Here is a 22,646-nt window from a genome sequence, read left to right on the forward strand (position 1 = left end):
GAATGGCACCTTACCCAGTGCGAATAACAAGTATTCATAAGGCCTCAAGATGCCTCATCAGATTTGTATTGGCAGCAGACACATTCACACTGTACTGTGCACATGATGACTCCAGTAACACATACAACAAAGTCCTGAGTTTACTTGATTCACACTCAACTAGGCCTCCAAATGGGCAAAGTCATACCTTGCCTAGCCACTATTTTGCCTGCAGTAATGGGAAGATGCCATTTTCAAGCCATCCTGCAGAGTGCAAATGATCTGCACTTTCAGCAGCTGCTTTATTCAAAATGAACTGGCAAGCTTCACACATGTCATGTCAATACACCCAATACCATGGTTACTTGTCATAATAGGATTAACTGCAGCTTACCTTTGCACAAGGTCTCTGCTTACTGTATCTGTAAACCACTCGAGGTAGATGTCACAATACAACCGTGACATTGTTTGTTTTACATCAACAGGTGGAGCTGCTGCTGGGTACTCAGAGGCCACAGAACAGACGTCCACTACCCCCTTTGGTGAAGCCCTCAGTGAAAAGGACACTCCTGGACGTCAGGATGTGGAGGACAGTTCTAGCCCATCTGGGCAACCTGGGCAGATGGCACCAGTGAGTCTCACTGTGCCCACAACTTTACCTACAAGCCTGGTTGCCTCAACATCACAGGTAACCATTCACCTCCCAACCTCGGTACCTAGCACCTGGCACCTAGTATCTATTGCATCTACCATTTTGTGCCCCCCCAGTCCTGCATCCTGAGTTACAGCACAAAACTTCTGACAATGAGGGTAGAGGAACAAGTTGGAGAGTCATTAACCCTTGGGGATAGGCTGCATGGAAGGGATGCTGTGGGAGACTGGCAGTAGGCCACTGGGACTACTCTTGGCCATCAGCCACACCTAGGGGGAGGCTATCAGGAGTTCCAAGGCATGATGCGTCAGGTTTTGATCGAACTCCAGGAAATCAAACAGCTACGGAGGGACATGCACAGAGACATGCGGTAACAGACGAAAGCCCACAATACAGCATGGCCTCTCTAACAGGGGTACTGAGGGACATACATATCACCCTGAGCGGGACTTTTCAACAGCAGTCTACCCCTTCCTTTGGCTCATCAACATCAGGCACATCAACATCGGTTACAGCCACTTGAAGGTAGGGCCTGCCAGAGAAAGAACCAGCCCCAAACGCCCCTGCCTCTATAGCAGCAGATCCACCCGCAAGCTGGGATGTCCAGCAAAGAATCCAGAGGTGCAGATGTCAAGACACCCACCACTGCCAACTAATGACCTCTTCCTAAAGGACCTCCTTTGTGTGCCACACATTCACTCTGTGGACTGATCCTAAACCAGCTGCCAGTTCCAATTGGAGGAATACTCCAGACATGGGACTCCCAGTGATGTGGCATCTACTCCCAAAATGTAATTCACCATGACTTATCCCTTCACATTTTTGTTCCTTTCAGTCCAAAATGTATTTTCTGTATTAGCATTGTAATAAATTCACACATCACAAACTCATTGTCTGCGTGCTTACATTTCTTATTTAGCTACGTAGAGATGTAAGACCATGTGAACCATATGATGAAGATTCAAGCTACTTGTGCAATCCAGGATATGTTACAGGTACATAGGGGCATATTTGCAAGAAACTGGTGCCCCAGGGCTGATGCACCAGTTTTATTGTGTCTCCCCTGTCCCACCTCACTACACCATGGGTGTACCATGTTTACAATATGGCACACCATGGCGCCTGTTAGGCCAAAAGTGTCAACATTTCTTACGCTATTATGGTGCTTTGCTACACTAGCATCAAAAACTTTGATTCTAGTGCAGCAAAATGAAAGGAGGTCAATTGATTAAAATGGGTGCATCACTTTAACGTCTGCTTTGAGCAGGCATTAAAAATGGCGCATTGAAATCTTGTAGATTTCACTGTGCTATTTTTGCGGGCTTTCCTAAGCCGAAATGCCCCCCTTGCATACATTATGCCTGACACAGGCATAATGTGGTGCAAGGGGTCACAAAGTGGCATTGCATCACTTTGTAAATATAGGGCCTGATTCTAACTTTGGAGGACGGTGTTAAACCGTCCCAAAAGTGGCGGATATACCACCTACCGTATTACGAGTTCCATAGGATATAATGGACTCGTAATATGGTAGGTGGTATATCCGCCACTTTTGGGACGGTTTAACACCGTCCTCCAAAGTTAGAATCAGGCCCATAGTGTGGTGAAAATTGCCTCCTTGAGCCACATTAGCGTAAAAAAAATACACCTGTGGCGCAAGGAGTCTCTAGGGCAGTGGTCTCCAAACTTTTTAATGCCACGCATTCCCAGTTAAAAAATTAAAATAATTGGGCCCCCCTCCAGAATTTTTCACAATCATTTAAAAAAGATGGCAATGTTTAAATATGTCTAGACCTATTTAAACATTGCATTTAAGTACAGTTACCTTTTTAAAAAATGCAATAACATGCTTCTGCTTCAAAGGCCTGTTATCTGTATAATGCTTCTTTTAGCCAGAGTCTGGCGCCACCCCTGGGAGCAATTGAGGCCCCCTAGGGGGGGCCGCCCCAGTTTGAAGACCTCTGCTCTAGGGCATTGTAAACCTGGCCCATAGTGTCCAGCTCAGGATTATAACCATTATACACCAACACATCAGTACAAGTGTCTACTCAAACCAAAAATATTACTACAGTGTTCAGCACGTTTGCTGTCAATATGTCTGGCCTATTGGAAATCAAGAATGAGTGACCCATACGGAGTACATGAACATATTGACAGGTACAGAACCCCAGGCCACGGAAGGAAGTGAGTTGTCAGACATTGTTCTGTAGAATAGGCAAACATTAAAGTGGTTGATGTCAGCAGTTTGAGCCTTATCACATACTATGCTAAAGTAATCCAACATCACACAACAAGATACAGACAGATGGCAGTATAACAGTCCCTGATCACAGGGATATCATAACCCAATTCCTATGCATCTGTTGGTATGACACAAATATATGTCAGTGTTGTGGCAAAGGTATTGTGGCCTGCAATGATAAAACACATCTACAGCTATATACAGGTCATACAAGAAGAATGCTTAGCCAATGTGAAGGAAAAATGACTTGGTCAAAAGCAAAGACTGCATATTTTATGACCACATGGTGACACACATGATGCATCAGGCCCACTACAACACACAAAACAAGTGCAATGGCCACTTCTGTACCGCCACCCAAACACTGTGCAAACTGTCTTGGTACAGGTCTCATACATCCAAACTCTGCGACCTACATTACCTGGAACAATCCATGTCCACTTTGTGTGTCAGAACAGCATCAGATACCTGCAAATGTCACAACTCTGAAATGCCCACATGAAAATGTTAGGGTGAAGGTACCTGTACATACAACAAAACAAGCAGTATAGGCTTGAAACCATACCTATGACACAAGTCACATAGCAAGCAACTGGAAAACAAAGTGCATTGCAAGGAGCCTGAAACAAACCAAGCAACATCATCAAATAGCATTTGGCTAAATATTGCTGAATGTCAGCTCCCTAGCTCTTTCCAAAACACTTAACTCCACACATTCTCACAACTACAGTTCAATGTACAGTCCCAGTCATAACATCACATGGCATACTTACACTTATGAAAAGTAGCTGTTGATGAGATCTTCTCCCAAGTCAGCTCCTTCCTCTTCACCACTGTCATCCTCACTTGGCATTTCAGGAGTCACTCCCGGTGGTACTGCAGGCTCCCAGTCCCCTATGATGTACAGGATATTCTTCTGCAGGGCAATGTTGTGGAGCATGCAGCATGCCACAGTGATCTGACACACTTTCCCAGGTAAATAGAGGAGGGCTCCACAGGTTTTGTCCAGGCACCTAAATCTGGCCTCCTGGAGCCTAAAAGCACACTCCACTGGCTGCCATGTTCTTCCACAGGCATCAATGAAGCTGACTTCCCATCCGTGGTTGGATTCCTCACCATCATCCACTACCAAGGACGATTTGGCTACACGGAGTCTCCTGTTAAGAAATGAGACATAAGTACAACAATGAGTCACTCACTTCATGATTGTAGAACCTGACATTGCACACACACAATCAGGACAGATGTGACTTACCAACTAGCCAGGCCCTCTCTGGGTGCAGTTGTGACATCAACTGGGATATGGTGTTGTTCTGCATTATGAAGGAATCATTGGCTGATTCTAAATAATGAGCACAGACATGTGAGATGTAGAGATCTGCCAAACAGATAAATTGCCCATCGAAGAAATGAAAGTTCTTTCTGTTGCTGTAGACTTGTTCAGAGGCATGTGGTGGCATGTAGCCAACATATGTGCCATCAATGGCTCCCATCACATGTGGGAGGCAGGTAAAACTATAAAAGTCAGCCTTCACATTGGCTAAATCCTCACATCGAAGGGAACCTGATATAGCTGTGTTTCAACATTGCTGAGAGGATATCCGTCAACACCAGCGTGAACATAGGTTGGGACATACTACCAGGTATGACCACTGCATGTTGGAAGGAGCCTGTGGCCAGGAAGTGCAAAACTGACATGACATGTACAATGGGTGGTAGGCAGTTTAGATAGCAAATTGCTGGCATTTGAAGTGGTTCCAACTGATGGCATAAGCCCACTAGTGTTTGCCTATCCTGGCAGTATAATATAATTATATGATGTTGGTCCATGGTCTGAAGGTCTGGCAGTGGATGGTAGACAGGACGTTGTTACATCCTCCCTCTCCAATTGAATCTATGTGTGACAAGACATGATTTGTAGCATTAGTCAGTGTTTCCACAGCAACATATATTATGCATACCAATAATATCATGTGACAAAGCATTTCTGACCGGTAGACATGACATCCAGTACACATCACAGCTGGCAACTACACAAGGGTCACAAGTGGCCCCCATGGTTGTCAACCCATGTGTCCACAACATGGATTTGGATGAAACTCAAAGATGTGCTACACAATTGCCCCTTGACATGTGAGTATATATTGCATCTGCCAAAATGACCATAGGCGATGGGTGGACCATGCACCGCCATCACATGCCATCTGTGCCATGCATCACACTACACTGGTGGTTGTGTAGAAGGACCTGCATGACAAGACAGAATACGGATGTTTGCAATGCCACAACACATATATTGTAGGTGTGACGCAGCTTACAAAGCCAAATGCAGTATTTCAGGCTACCAAAATGGTAGATGCCTGACATACTCCACTGGACATTAGGAACCACCCACGACGGCCAGCAAAAGTCATCAGGGTGATAGGTGGTTCCAACAGTGGCAGACACAGACATGGGCTAACATTGTTACCTGTGGCGGTCGCGGACCAATGGCTGTGTCTGCCAGTGATGACCACGTACATGGCAGACGTGACCTCCATGTTGTGCACTTTCACTCACTTGACTCCTGACACTGCTGACAGCAACATCTCCACTCCCCGAACTGTTGTTTGCCACCTTTGGGAGCAATCATGCAACATCCAGCAGGTATTGGTGCCACTGCCATTTCTTCAGAGATGCTGGAGTGGCTTGTTGATTAGGTCCTTCTCCTGTAGGGACAGAGCCATGGCTCACCAGAGGAGCAGGTAAGAATCTCACAACTGATTCTGTTTGACACCATCCTTTCCGTCCTCACAGGAAACAATGTGCCCCTGTGCCAGTAAGACTTCTTGTGTGCCTGGTGTTGCAGTCTGTGTGTATCAATTGGTTTTCTATTGTGCAGGTATTGGTGTCCAGTATTGTATGTTAAGTTCAGTCACATTGTGTTGTGTGAGGTTTTTGAGGTCCTGGATTCTCCTTGTGTTGGATGCATACAACTAAGTAAGGAGACTTTATTGCCATCCAATGAAATCTCTTTCTTCATGATTTCTGTAAATATTGGGCAACATGTATGTGCTCACAGAACGAGACATGTATGCATCTTTTATGAATATTTGAGGATATTGTAAGCAATGTGTATAGTAACCACAGATCTTCCAACCCACATCTGGCATTGACAAACCATTGTCTGGAATCCACATCCTGACTCACTCAGCCCTTCAGGCTGCCACACAAATCACATGCCAAATTTCTGATGGCCACATGATGTACTGACATGCATGGAACTGATGGAAATGTGTCACGTAGGTTCAGTATGCTTAGCCTGCAATGACCGGGGACTGCCAATTGTATCTCCCAGTATGGGACGTAGTCCAGACTGTGCGAAAGTCACTGTGGCTATGCAACTCTGACACTGTGCCCACTCCCTTAACACCAGCAGATTCTGTCATGTGAACAATATGATGCTCTAGTGGCAAAACATGTCCTGAATGCCTCAGTCCATTGACAAGATTAGGAATTGGTACGGAGGTAGATCCCAGAAGTAGGCCATATGTGCACTTGGCCTCATTGTCAAGTTGTGTCCTTGACTCCTAACAGGTCCCTTATGCACACAGTTATGTTGCCACCTTCACAGAAGTCATATTTGTCCTGTACAGGCTTATTGCATTAATGTCAGGCCCACAGTGCAATCAGTGTGTGATTCCTGGGAGGCCATGATATGTGAGTCAGTACCTTGGTCACAGAACAGAAATTGTACAATGTATACCTTGGTATGTTGAATACCATCTCTCTAGGATTATTATACATGTCTAAACGGGTGTTATGTGGTACAGGTACACACCACACAACCCACCCACTGAATTAACATGAGTCTGCATTTGGTAGTCCACATGTCCACACATGCACAAAGAATACACTTTCTGTACTCACCATGCCAGCCCCTTCATTGTCACTCAAGCAAAATGGTGAAGTCTATACTATGGAAGTTGTCTGTAGGGACTATATGCAGTGAGTCAATCTCGCTGAGTGTGATTGTGTTGGTCAGGCCTAAGGAGTTTACCATTCAGAAGCCACCTATGCGTGTAGTGTTTCATTGGGGTTCATATCACAGTACATGTTGCTAGAACATGGGCTACCCGATGTCAGTAGGCTTGCTTAGTTATTGTAGGCCCTGAGCAGGGTAGTGGGTTAGTCTGCAGATGGATATAAATGTCTGTAATCATGTCCCTGTACTTATTAGTTTGTGTGCTTCACAGCTGTGGTGTGTTACCAAATTGAACATTTCTAGTTGGTTTTTCTGACATGTGTGACTCAACCATTTGTGTGAAAACTTGTGATTGTAATCTCTTGATTTGTCTCTTGTATCCATGCAGGTCATTGTGCATCAGAAGAAGGAGATATGGAAAGCCATCATCCAGAAGGTGCGTATCCTGGGGATCCACAGCCGGAGGAGCACCCACTCCCATGAGATGTAGGAGGACCTGAGATGCTGGGCCTGAGAGATTGCCGAGGTCCAGCTGGGGTTGTCCTCCCACTGTGGGCAGGGCGCATAACGGACCATGACCCACCCTACTATCCCTCATCCTGGTGGTCGTGTACCCAGCCCTTGATGGGCATTTGAGGGCACAGCAGCCACAAGTGGGTAAGTACAGGGCACATTCCTGCCTGTCACATTGCCAAGTTAAGGTGTTCGATTGTGACGATTAGAAATGAGCGATGTGTGACACGGTAGATGAGGTGCGTACTGATGTGCCTTGCCTATAGGCACAGGGACCTAGGGCACAACTGTGTAAAATACACAAACAATTTGCTCTCCAAGGAAAACACATGCCTGAGTACATTGATCAATCAAGTACTGTGTGTAAATTCAATGCAACAGACCACTACTTTCAAGTGTGACAGGGCAAAGGTAAGGACGTCATGGATCACTGTCCTCAACCATGTGTCTCTTCAAATGACTATATTTGCTTCTGCTACCCAGAGGCAAAGTTTTCTTCAGCGTGTGATCGGTGCTGGTGCCTCACTATTATCTGTAATGTGATGGTGGCCATCATACATGTAACAGAGCATAGATTGTTCTCTGGTTGCAGCTACAGACCAATACTTTCCCTTGGTGAGTGGGGAATGTTAATTGCCATGATTTATGTGCCATCACTGCTGTCAACATTCCTTGTGTCTGCATGTTAGCATGTAACCCTTTCTCTTTTGCCAAAATGTGTACATTGATGTGTCATGCATGGTCTACTTGTCTAAGTGGGATGATTTTTGTATTCCCTCACATATATGTGCATGCCAAGCTGTGTGTGGAATAGGAGGTTTGCAATGGGGCTACATTTCATGTGGTGCCACAGACAGGAGTGTGTGACCATTGACTATTGGCTGACACAGATCCTCACTCATCATTACATGTCATTTGTCATGTACAGCTGCAGTAGCAATGAGGGACAAGATGTGTATGACTCAATTTTTTAGGCACAATGTGCATTTCAAGGCCATTGATGTGGCATCATGTAGCAAAGTGCACTACACATGTAGGGAAGGTTTGTAACAGTGACTTGCAGTAATGTTGGAATCAAATGTGTGTGAGCACAACCGTTCATCCACAGCCATCTGGGTTTGCAAGACCAAACTGGAGAAAGATGTATCTTCCCATTGGGCAACATGTGGAGGTCCTTCTACAAGTAATTTTATATCTCTGGGCATGTCCAACATACAAAGGACTAATGGCGTTTACTGATGCAATCAAAGTATGTCATTGTAAGGGGTGCCAGACAACAGTGTTGATTTCCCTGGGGCTTGCTGATTCATTGTGTTGTGGATTTTAAGGACATATCTCCCTGTCAATGTGTACATTATGTGTACAGTGCACATTTCTATGCCAAATGTGTAGCATATCTGTGTAAGATTAGTACTACCCCCATGACTTCACTAGGACAAATTTCACTTGGTAAAGTGTGCAATGTTGAAATGTTTCCAGTGTGACATGAGTAGTTCCATGTTACCTTCTCCAGTCTACTGTACTGTTGTCAGCAACATGACATGTTCTAGAAGTGTCATCTCACATTGCTGTGTTATTGGGTATGTGACAAATAAATGTCTCCATGACCTAGGACAGGATCTGTGGAAATTAAGTTGACATGGGGCTACAATTGTATGACAACAGGTAACTGAGGTATGCTCCATGAGGCAAAACATTGAAGGTAACATGGTCCCCTACTTGATCAATGGTTACTCTGATTATGCAATACTAGTTGTCTGAAGTCCTGATTTTCCTGTGGACAACTGTTGACAGTTCAGATGTCATGCATGAATATGGTATGGAACATGTAGGGGCCACTTTGATAGAGTCTGTTGCTGGGTCCTACTTGACATCATGGTAATGTCTGCTAATCAGAGCCGTTTTTCAAGTGTGATTATGAACATCAGGTGACACTTTCTCTCTTTGTATTTTCAGCATCATCCCAGGCAAGTGAAGGAGACAGGGCACAACCAAGTGGGGAAGCATCCTGCCATTGTGCATCTGGTCAAAACACCACTGACACAGAGGGACCCAGTGGCCAGGAGCATAAGAGGAGTGCCACAGAGGAGACCAGACATACATCCTCATCATTGGATTCAACCTCCAGTGGCCACTCCCTAGTGGTGGCAGATCCATCAGGACTTAGGGCCAGTTGTAGCAAACGGTTTGCGAGTCGCAAACTGCGAAAATCGCCGTTTGCGAGTCACAAACCTGAGTTTGCTATGCAGAAATGCATTTTGCGAGTCGGGACCGACTCGCAAAATGCATTTCAGAGTCGCAAATAGGAAGGGGTGTTCCCTTCCTATTTGCGAGTCGGAGTGGTATGCAACTCCATTTGCGAACGCGTGCGCGGTCGCAAATGGAGTCGCAGTTACCATCCACTTGAAGTGGATGGTAACCCACTTGCAAAGGGGAAGGGGTCCCAATGGGACCCCTTCCCCTTTGTGACTGGACCCCAAATTATTTTTTCAGGGCAGGTAGTGGTCCAAGGGACCACTACCTGCCCTGAAAAAATTCCGAAACAAAAGGTTTCGTTTTTTTTTAAGTGCAGCTACACTTGAAAAAAAAAAAAAACTGCTTTATTTAAAAGCAGTCACGGACATGGAGGTCTGCTGACTACAGCAGGCCTCCATATCCATGAGTGCCCATAGTCGCTATGGGGCCGCAATTTGCGACCCACCTCATTAATATTAATGAGGTGGGTCTTTGCGACCCCATAGCGACTCGCAGACGGTGTCTGAGACACCGTTCTGCATTGCAAATTGTGAGTTGCAATTTGCGAGTCGCTCGGACTCGCAAATTGCAAGTAGCAATTTGCAAAGTTGCTACATCTGGCCCATATTCCTGTACCATCTTTGGCCACTACCCCCAATTCTATCACCACCTTTCCTGTTGTTCCCCACCCAGTTGGCCATGCATGCTCACCCAAGAGGGTGGGTGTCTCCTGTGCCATAGGCCCCTCAACCCCAGCCCGTGTTACTCCTGCTGCCCTGCTTGAGGAGGCTTTTGACCTCCTGAGGAACATCTCTGTGGGTCAGACTGCAATTGTGAATGCCATCCAGTGGTTACCAGACAACCTAAGCCAAAACATTCTTGGAAGGTATTCATAGTGCCATGTCTGTCGTTCAGAGATCTTTTCAGGCTCTGGCCTCATCACTGCGACAGCCAGTCACAAACCACGTTCCACCTCCCCCTCCCACTTCCCAATTGAAATCCCCTATTCCCCTACCTATCCCAAGCACACAGCCACACCCACAGGCACTCACCTCTGCAAACAAGCAGAACACTTAAACACAAATACCACAACACACTGGCATACAGGCACTCATCATACAGCCACAAACATGAAATCAACCACCACTTCAGCAGACACCCCCATCACCCCAATCATCCCTATCAACCCACATTCCACATGCAGCATAAGCACAGGTACCACCAAAACAGCCAGTGACACATCTACTACACCCACCATGCCCATAGAAACCACCACAACAGACACACAATCATCCACTACATCCACAATACCTGCAGACTCCACTCCAACAGATATACAGACATCCACCAAATCCATCATACCTGCTAACACCACCTCAACGGACAGATATCCACCACATCCATCATACCTGCAGACACCACCCGAACATACACCGACATCCACTAACCGCATATCTGAAGACACTACTCCAGCAGACACACTCCCAGCACCTCCACCTCTCAGCCCCCAAGACATGCAATCAACCACACTCACACATGCAACAGACACCACCTGCACAGAAGCATACCTCACACATGCACACACCCAAGACATCTACACCTACCATCAGACAGCCACTTCCTCAACCTCCAAATCCCCAACCCCTTCTGCAGGCCATCCCCATGTTCCAAAGGAAAGTTTCCCTTTGGACCTTGCCCTTTTCCCTGTTTCCTCAAAAACCCCTTCCATACCCAAGAGGCCGCCACCCACATCCCAACCCATCTCTTCCACATCCAAGCAACTTTACCTCTCCCCCAGAAGAAGCCCACCTCTCCTAAGAAACAGTCCACCTCTCCTAAACCCAAACCCACCCATCCCAAATCCTACACCCACCAAGGGTGATCCCTGAGGTGCCTGCATGCCCACTTGATACCCCTTTCTGTGGAGGCTCCATGGCAGTAATAGGAGTCAAGTGCAGGCACAGTACTGTGCAGAGACTTGCAAACAGACTGACCAATGGCCTTTGCTATAATGCATCTCTACCTCAATACACATTTGTCCTATAATTCCTTTTATACCATTTTGTTGTTCCTGATTAATTTATGTTGTCTGCCTACAGTTGTGTGTGTTTCAGCTTGGTTGCTGATGCAGTTGCTGTTGTTACGAAAATCTGACCTTGTGGGTTGTGCTGGTGTCACCCAGGACAAGGGAAGATATTGACTGTATTTATGTGTGTTTGTTAATGCAATTGGTGTGCCATTGCATTGTGTTCTGTTTGGCATGGTGAGTATTTCGTGTGTTAGACTTGTCCACCTGATATGGATTGTATATTGGTTTCATGTGTGGCAGCTTGTGTTTTTTAGACATGGAGGGTGTTCAATTATGCTATCTTCCTTTGCATTTGACTGTGCATGTATCCATTTTGACGTGTGTGCCTTGCAGTTACTTCTTCTAGATGCATGTCCCATGCAGTTGCAGTTCTATGTGCTTTCTTGACTTGCACTTCCACATTCTGTAGATCGGCATGTCACTTGGCCTTAATATTGCTTGTCCATGTAGGACCAGTTTATGTGCAAATGTTGTTTTAGGGACTTGTGCAAAGTGATATGTGTCCAACTGCAGCCTCCTTCCAGAGTATTCCTGATGCCCCCATCCCTATTGTGCAGGTATTGTTTGCATAGAGAACTTTGGATGGTTGTCTCTATTGTGCATCCCATTCTCCTCCCATTGTGTTGCAATATGGGTGATGTGTTGGTCCATTAAAGGGATGTTTAATGGAAGGGGTGTTTCTATTACATGACACATCGATACATATGTGTGTTGAATCTGATGACAGTCTATGACATTTGTGCAATGTGAGGATGTCAGTTGTATTGCTAGTTGTGATGTTGCTGTGTTGTTGCTGTTGCGTGACACAGTGATGTGTACGCTTCACTGTCCCTGTGCCTCAGATGTGCAGACGTGTCATTTTATGTAGTGTGGCAGTGCAGTGTGAGTGACCTGCTGAATGCTGTGAATGTGTCCTTCTCTGTGAATGACTCAGACTGTGGACACAATGACACGTGTACTCAGCCCCCATAGTTTGAGCCCCATATCATGTGGATGACAGCACAATGGTGTGTTAAGCGGAATTTCCATTGGTTGCATCCAGGGTGGCGAGGATTTTGTGCTACATCAATGAGCAGCAGCAGGACATTTGTGGTGGGCTCCATGGTTGCACTGAGGCCGTCATTATGGCCCTGGTAGTCTAGAGACCTCCAGGGTCACAGTGGCGGTCGGACCACTGCCAAAGTGGCAGTCCAGTCTCCACATTATGACCGTAGCAAAAGCGCTAGGGTTTGCCCACGGCCGTAATCCTCCAGGGCAGCACTGAAAGCAGTGCTGCCCTGGGGATTATGAGTCCCCTCTCTGCTGGCTTTTACATGGCGGTTGCACCGCCATGTATATGCTGGCAGAGACAGGGTGTTGGGGCCCCATGGGGCCCCTGCACTACCCATGCAGTCATGCAGTTGGCATGGGCAGTGCAGGGCCCCCCCATGGGCAGCCTCATCGCACTTTTCACTGTCTGATTACTAGACAGTGAAAAGCGTGATGGGTGCTGCTGCACATGATGCACAGCAACATTGCCGCCAGCTCGATTACGAGCCAGCATCAATGCTGTAGCTTGTTTCCCGCTGGGCTTGCGGGCAAAAACTCTGTTTCTGCCCACCGACCCAGCGAGAAACTTGTAATGACCCTTGCAATCAGAACACCGCACTGGCGGTTTTCTGACTGCACGGCTTCGGCGGATGGGCTACTCTGTCCGCCGAAGTTGTGATGAGGGCCTGGATGAAGAACGCTGCCTGCAGGGAGTTGCTCCCTTCATACATTTAATTTCTGCTGGGACGTGATGGTTGGATCATCGCTGTCACATTGGTGAAGTGTAACCTTACAATGTGTCTGGAGGAAACACAGTCTATGCCGGCCTGTTTGTCCTGCCTCTCAAACGGCAGCAGTCTGCGCTGCTTGACAGTGCCAGCAGAACCACGGGGTCTTTGCTCCAATAGGTCCACATGTCTCGTAATACAGTGGTCCGGCCGCCAAGCCGAACCGCCAAATTTGTAATGAGGCCCATAGTTACAGAAGTCTCCTGGACCCTAGGCTTGTGAAAAATCATTATTGTTCTCACCTTTTTAATTTATCCCCAAAGCTAAGATTAATGTTTTGCAATTAAAACATGAAACTTCACAAAGCATTGTTTATTCTCCATATCCCCTTTATATTATTCACCAAATGTTTTACAAAGGGCTTATATTTTTTAGTTGGACATATTTTTCAATAATATTGTAATTTACATGAATCCATTAATATTCAACAACTTTCTCAGCTGCAGCTCTAGTACAGTCTAGCAAAAGCATTGAAACCTCTCCAAGCAGCTTTCCATCTGGCGGGTAAGAATAGACATAGATTCTGTTTCAACAACACAAGACTGAAAATCCAAGATAAAAAAGAGCCTTGAGAATAGATAATGCTATGAAAGAAAAAAGAGAGTCAATATGTATTGTTTGATTTAGAAAGTTCGTAAGGGTCTAGAGGTACAATACTATAGAAGTTCACCACCATCACTCTTGTTGTGCAGGTTATTGTAGGAGAGGTCATGAAAGCTAACAAATGCAAAGGCTCATGTTCACACAATCAAATATTTTAAATGGTTTATGACACTCTCTCTCTCGCAGTGTATGTTCTTCCTCTCTCTCTCTCTTCCTTCTCTGTTCATATTGAACATTTTTCATTTGATGAGACTCTATGGCTATAATTTAAATTCTAAAAGCTATTGAAATTGGCCAACCTTTCATCTTCAAATGTGTGAGGAAACTTGTTGTCAGAGATCCTGCAGCCCTTCACCTGGATGAACAAATGTGAAGTTAGCTGTCAGTGGCAGTGCAGCCATTTATCATTATATAATTTCCATGCAGATATCTTCTGGCTGTCAGCATTTCATTTCCATGTAATTCCATAATAATACAATATCAGTGTGGCATTTGCTGATGTTATTTTCAGTATCATTTGAGATGTCCTCTGGTAAATTTGTTTTTTATGATATTTGTGATGCGTCATCTGTGAATTGGAGACAACATGAGTGTGGAGCTGGTACTCACCAATTTGATTGGTTGTTGGATTGTAAATTATAACTATAGTATTCCTTCATGTTTTTTCATGAAATTCCCATGTTTGTTTAATAAATATGTTACTACGTCATCTCACTTAATGTGGATAAATGGTTCAGAGGACTGTAACAACTCTCATTTGCTCCTTGATTGTATTAGAGCAATGTGACACTTGGTGGCTTAGCGCTAACAGTAATCCCTCTTCACAGTTGCAACTTTAGTTTTTCAATTGTATGAAGATTTCTTGAAAGAACCAAAAATTAATTATAAAACAGCTATAGGTGCAGGGTCTGATCCAGATGTAGACTAGTGTGTTTCTCACACCTTTGTGTACTTTGCTTTACTTTCAGGCATTTTTCTTACTTCATGTCCCCAACTTCATTCTCACAGCTCCATAGGAGAGACACAGTAGAGCTTCATGATCAGTCCTCCTTCTTATCAATCAAAAATCATAGCATTTGTAAAGTGCACTACTCACCTGTGAGGGTCTCAAGGCACTAAGGGGGGTGGTGCTGCTACTGCTTGAACAGCCAGGTCTTGAGGTGTCTCCAGAAGGTTAGCAGGTCCTGTGTCTGTCGCAGGTGAATAGGAAGGGTGTTCCACGTCTTCGCAGCGAGGTGGGAGAACGATCTGCCACTGGCGGTCTCCCTACTTAGAATAGCCTTGTCCATTCCCTTCTGCGACTACTACATTTACATGAAAGATGACACATAAGAGAAGGCGAGGGCTCTCCTTTACTTTACGGATCAACTAGATCAAAGTGTTAGTAGGTTTTTTAGCACTAAAGGTAATTTTGTTCTTTACAGTTCGTGTTTTTTTTTACAATTACTGTAAGGTGTTTTGAAAGTGTTTACAACTCATTGTAACACAACTACAGTACCTGTTTTTTAACCACAAGCTGAATGATCTACATTATTGTGCGCTTTCTTGCACCTCCATGTACTTTCATGTACCATGTTTTAAGTTCAAGCTACCTACTGTCTCTTTACCAGCTGATTCAGTGGGTGCAGTTGCACTGTTTGATAATTGCCTCCCACATTCTTAGATGATGAGGCAGTGCTTCCAGTTAAAGTGCAGAGAGGTTAATATGTCTTCATGTGGCATGTTTATTTGTTGGTCTTTTTAGAGCCATAACTCCTGCTTTTTACCATTCTCTCACAACTATCCACATTTAAATCCATTCTCTCCTTCAATTCACCCAACTTACTAATTATTGTTCATCTGAAGCATTACTCTACTACCAACATATTACTATGCAGCACCAAATGTCCATTTACAGATTTACCTGCTCACTTTAAGAACTCCACATAAGGTATACCAGGACTGCTGATATTACATTGATGTGTTTATTCCTCAACTCTCTAAAAATAGATTTTCATATCATATACCATGGTCACCTGTGTGCAATGAATGCCTGGGTTTGCATTTTTTTTATCTCTTGTTCCTCAGCTTTAACAAAATGTCATTTAGTTTCCCATATGCTATTTTCTGCCTGGCTTGAAACAATGTATACAAGCATACCAGAGTGAAATTAAATTAGCATATATTACAGTGTCCCAGAACCTTTGTCATGTATAAAAAAGTGACACAACCACTGTCACATGAATGGTGCATTAGATTATTCACCACATATGACACCAAAAATCTTCTAACATATTTGGTCAGGATTGAACCGAATGTCTAACATGCTGGGTCAATGACATCAATGAAAATAATATCACAAATATCAATAACCAAATTATTGTTGTTAAAAATATCTATTTCTACTCATATCTTGAATATCGGAAACAAAAATATCACTACCTTTAAATAAATATATAAATTGTCAAAAATATAAAAACATGCAATATCAGCTACATTAATATTGCAAATAACTTCAATCAAATATTAGACAGAAATATATAAACTCTAATTATTATAAATGATAAATGAAACATACATATAAACACTAAGATAATACATTTTATTAATTTCATGACCTTAAAATAACCTTTAATCACATATAAAAAATAAGTATATACTTCAACTCTATCAAACATTTTGAAAATAAAAAATACCACAACTAATGGAATATCAAAATTAAACAACAGTAAATTAGATTCTAAGCATAAAATATGCACCTAAAATAACACTAAAAATATAAATATTTATTTCATATTAAAACACTAATTAGCGTCCGCCATAAAAGGTAATAACTGAAAAAAACACTTTAAATAAACACTAACCAATAAGAACAACTGAAAAGATACTAACCAAAAAAATAAAAATTATTAAAAATGCAGTGTAAAAGCGGAGCAAAATCTGAACACTTTCCACATTTGAAAGACTAAACTTGCATAACTAGGAGACTCTGCCGGATTGCCAACAGAAAACCAGAAAAGAAAATTGGAAGAAAACGTAAAAGATTCTTTAGAATTAAGTAAATCATTTATTTAATATGCTTGAAAAAGTCTTACTTATAAAACGTAAATAAAAAACTAACAAAACACATTTTTATTTATATACCAAAGTTTAAGCACTACAAAAAAATTAAAACACCATTGACAAACTACAGAACCACCAATAAAATCCATGAATCGAGTACCAATTGTAAAAAATAAAAAAAAAGTAAAATAAAAGTAAAATCCCTCATCTACCAACAACCAACAAACAAACATTTAACATAAAACTCAAATTAGTTTTTGCCTCAATGGAAAAGAAGCCACCTGATCCACATTGAACCTCCTTCAAAAGAAAACAGTAAAAGAGAACTGCAATCACCATCAAGAACACACAAATATACCATGCAAAACAATGCTCATAATGTTCATGTACACATTAAACGTAAATTAATACTATTACAACATATTCAATTATATTAGTCAAATATTTTCAGACATAATGACAGAAAGTGCAAGATAGATCACATCACAAAAAGGCACAGATCTAGTCTCACACATGGATTCTGCTTACAGCTAAGAAAGCACAGGCACCGTAGGAATCAATTGGAGATGCACTAAATATTACTCTAATGCTTGTTATAAGATTGCTACTACAAGAAACCATGTTGTTACTAATGTGAGAGAACTCAACCACCCCACAAATGTCACAGAAATCAAAGTAACTAATGTGCTACAAGATTTAAAAGAGACAAGCATTGAGCATAAGAGCTTACTAATAACATTTTAAAAATTAAATTCTCTAAAGTCCCTGAACACATCACAGCTCAGCTACAAGCTATCCCTGCTTTAAAATGCTTAGTAGCATGGACTGAAAGAGATCACGACTCCTTAGACTGACAGACTGTCAACTGGCAACAACCTGACGGTTCCAGCTGTCGGTCCTCTACATGACAACCTTATTATTGACAAACATGTCATTATATTTACTACAGCAAAAAACGTATTTACTCATTAAGACTGAGCCAATGATGGATGGAATATTTAAAATGTGCTCAAAGCCATTCAATCAGATATATACCAAATATGGTGAATATCAAAACACAAATATACCTTTTGTATTTGTATTGCTGCCTAAGAAACAAAGTAGCATTTACCATAAACTGCTAAACTAGATTAAGATAAAAACAAACAACTGATTCACATAAAATACTTTGAACAAACCGTGATCAAAACAATATGTATGTTATACACACAGTCATACCAGCCTGTTACTATCATTTTAACCAAATCATTTGAAGACATCTCCAGCATTCTGTACTAAATGTAGAATAAGCAACCCACACCCAATTTGCCTTTGAAATAAAAAAAAACTGATTGCACTAGCCTATGTCCTTGTAACAGAGGTAGCTAACCACTACAACCTCCTAATCAAAAGTTCATTCTACAAGAAAACAAACACAAACTAAGGGCCTCCTTACGAGACCAGCCTCGTGCTGGCAGTCTTGACTGCTGCCAGTTTGGCGGGTTGACTTTGGCGGTCAGACCGCAAACGCTTGCCGTCTCCACCAGGAACAATGTTCCTGACGGGCTGACGGCGGTCCAGGTTGGAATCAGTAAGAATGGCTCTAAAGTCAGCCCACCCCTGCTGATTGAGACCTGATTCTCTGCAAGCCTTTTCATGGTGGTTTCACCACCATGAAAATGCTTGTGGAGAACAGGTGAACAGGTGCAGGGGCCACAGGAGGCCCCTGCCCAGCACCCTCGCAATGGGGCAGACAGTGAACACTGAGAGGGTGCTGGTGCACCCTGCGGGTGGCAGCATTGCCACTGGGTCTATTATGAGCCGTCAACAATACTGCCGCCACTTTCTCCCAGGGCCCATGGGAAAGGTTGTAATGGGCCCAGCGGAGAGTAAGCCAGTATGGCGGCAACCTGCCCTTCGAAAGTTCGGCGGGCAGGTCATTCCATCCGCCAAACTCATAATCAGGCCCTAAATCCCCTAAAGTACTACTTTAAAGGCACTTGGGTTGGCAGACTACACTGCTCACAACACAGATGCTAACCCAAATTCAAAATACCATGATGGAATGTCTGAGATAGCACCAAGACTCAAGAAACCAAAAACAACAACATAGTGATAGAATGTCATATTGCCTTCCAAGCCACACTAAAGAGAACCCAACCAACACTTTACAAATTCATTGAAGTCTATCAAAAAGAACAAAGCTACCAACTACAGACGCGGTAGTCCGACCTCCACCGCAAGGCTGCCGGTCTTGTGACTGCCACTTTAGTGTCCAACACCTTTACTAAATGGGTTAGATTGGAATGGGAATAATAATTTTGGTGTTTTTACTGTAGAACATAATGACTAAAACAGTTTCAATAGAAATGGGAGGTTTTTTATAACATTTTTTATTAAAGTGGAAATGAACTAAACGTTTAAATACTTTATTTTTCACACTTTATAAGAAGAAAGATTCATGACAGTTTATTTATATTTTTACATTTTATTGATTTTAGAAGTTTACATTTTTGTAACACATTTTTTACAAATACAAAATTATTATTTTTAACAATATGTTTATAATTTTTGAAATACAAAACATGCTATATATGTTTTTAAAACATTGTATGACATTCTGCATTTTTACAACATTTTGGCAAATGTGGATCTATTTCTTTTCAAACATAGACCTTTGTTCAAGATACTTTTTTCCTAATACATTTTCCTAGTTTTTATAGTATTATTTATTGTATACTTTTCGAACCTTTTCATATTTTCATTAAATATGAATTGACATTGTTGATATTTTTTAGAACATTTTTAAACATTTTATAAGATTTTCAAATAGTTGTTTAAAGTCCCATTGTTTTTAATGAATAGATGGTCTTTTTGTTTTTTCATGTAGCAGACATGTTTTAACTACTGTATTTTTGTGGTTGTTAGAGTGGGGATCCTTGGCGTGGTCTCCCCTAACTTTTTGCCTCTGTTTCCCAGGTTGTTGATGTGTGCTGAACTCTTTTTTTGCTGTTTTTGATACTCTGGGCACTCTACTACTGCTATCCAGTGCTAAAGTGCAAGTGCTCCTATGTAAAATGTATGTGTAATTGGCATTCCATTATTGGCATATTTGATTTACTAGTAAATCCTAGTACAGTGCTTAGAGGTGCCCAGAGTCTGTAAATTAAATGCTACTAGTGGGCCTGCAGCACTGGTTGTGCCTCCCACATTAGTAGCCCTGCAAACATGGCTCAGACCTGCCACTGCAGTGTCTGTGTGCGCAATTTTAAACTGTCAATTTGACTTGGCAAGTGTACCCACTTGCCAGGCCTAACCCTTCCCTTTTCCTGCATGTAAGGCACCACTGAGGTAAGCCCTAGGTAGCCCCATGGGCAGGGTGCAGTGTATGTTTAAGGTAGGACACATTCTTATGTATTTTATATGCCTTAACAGTGAAATACTGCCAAAGTCAGATTTCACTGTGCAAGACCTATCTCTTTCATATGATAACATGGGGGCTGCCTTTAAATATTGTTAAAGTTTAGGTTCACTTTGGGAGCAGATAGAAATCTGGAGTCTGGGGTCTCTGAACTCACAACTTAAAATTACATATTTTGGTAAAGGTTGTTTTTAAATTGTGTAAATGAAAATGGCACTTTTAGAAAGTAGCCATTTTCTTGCTTAAACCATTCTGTGACTATGCCTGTTTTTGAATTCTCTGTCTGGGTCAGTTTGACAGTTGGGCTGTTTGCACCTCTCCTCTAGACAGTGACACAAAGGGAGCTGGGGTATAGCCTGCATATCCTGATGAGCCATCTGTGTTGGGAGGGAGCAGAGGAGTGGTCACTTACACCCGAATGGGCTGTGCCTGCCCTCACACAATGCAGTCTCCGACCCCCTGGTGTGTGTCTGGTTCCTGGCCTGGGCAAGGCAGGATCTTGTGAAAATTAGATCACTTCTGGAATCAAGCGGAACCTTTGCCAAGGAGAAGAGCAGAAGAGCTGAGGAGAAGTGCTGCCCCTGCCTGTGACAGTGCTTTGTTGGGCTATCCTGCAGTTGCTGCTTCTGCCTGTGAAAGGAGACAAAGATTAGACTTTGTTGTGCATTCCTGCTTGAGAAGAATCTTCAAGGACTTGAATTGAGCTTGCCTCCTGTTGTTGAAGTCTCAGGACCATCAAAGACATCCTCTGCTAGTACCGGGACTCTCTCTTGAGACTCCTGTCCTGCTGAGTGGTGCTCTGTCCAGTCCCTGGGCCATTGAAAGGTGAAGTTGGCAGACAAGAACTGAAAATCCACGTACAGTACCCCGTGCTGGGAAATATTCGAGGCACCCTCAGCCACGTGGCTGATAAACAACTTGCCGCCAGCTTTGCAGCTGAAATCGATGCTTCAACTGCATCATGGCTCGGGTACCGACGCATCGCAGCTGGAGGAATGACACGCAACACCTGCTTATGGAGGCTGATAACAATGCAAACCCACCACAGGGTAGTTTTCTGATACCGCGCGACTGGATTTTCACGCATCGTGCCTGGATTTCCTAGTTAACCCGACTCTGCGTGCATCCAAGGTATCCAGTTAGGAAATTGATGCATTGCTCTCTTGTGAGGGAGGAAAAACGACACATTGCCGACTCGGCCGGGAAAGTAAACAACGCACAGCCTCACTTGTGAGTGAGGAATCGACGCATCACTACCCTTTTTTCCAATGCACACTCGCCCGTACAGCTTTATTTTTGATGCTAACCAGGTACTTTGCATAACAACAGCATTCTCACTGTTTTGTAAGGATTAAGGGCCAGATGTAGCAAGCCGTTTGCATGGCGCAAACTGCAAAAAACGCAGTTGGCGCCATGCAAACGGCCTCCCGCGATGCTCATTCCCAAATTGCGAAGGGTGTTCCCTTCCTATTTGCGACTCGCATCACAATTCAGAGTTTCTTTGTGACCGCGAATGCGGTCGCAAACCAACTCGCAGTTACCACCAGTGTCACACTGGTGGTAACACATTTGCAAAAGGGAAGGCGTCCCCATGGGACCCCTTCCCCTTTGTGAATGACGACATAGATATTTTTTCAGAGCAGGCAGTGGTCCTATGGACCACTGCCTGCTCTGAAAAAAACGAAACCAAATGGTTTCGGTATTTTTTTTCATTTTACAACTCGTTTTCCTTTAAGGAAAACGGGCTGCAAAATGAAGAAAAAAACCTGCTTTATTTAAAAAGCAGTCACAGACATGGAGGTCTGCTGACTACAGCAGGCCACCATCCCTGTGAGTGCAGGGACTCACTATGGGGTCGCAAAATGTGACTCACCTCATGAATATTGATGAGGTGGGTCTTTGCAACCCCATAGCGAGTCGCAGAAGGTGTCTGAGACACCATTCTGCTTCCGATTTTGCGACTTGCAAATTGCGAGACATTTTGCTACATCTGGCCCTAAGACTCTTATTCTTTTGAAAATCCATATCTTAACTTGTGTATGTTGGATTTTTGTTATTATGGTCTTGTTTAATTTAGATAAATATTACCTAATTTTCTAAACTGGTGTGG

Source organism: Pleurodeles waltl, chromosome 4_1 (genome assembly GCF_031143425.1).
Source record: "Pleurodeles waltl isolate 20211129_DDA chromosome 4_1, aPleWal1.hap1.20221129, whole genome shotgun sequence".
In the NCBI taxonomy this organism is placed as follows: domain Eukaryota; kingdom Metazoa; phylum Chordata; class Amphibia; order Caudata; family Salamandridae; genus Pleurodeles; species Pleurodeles waltl.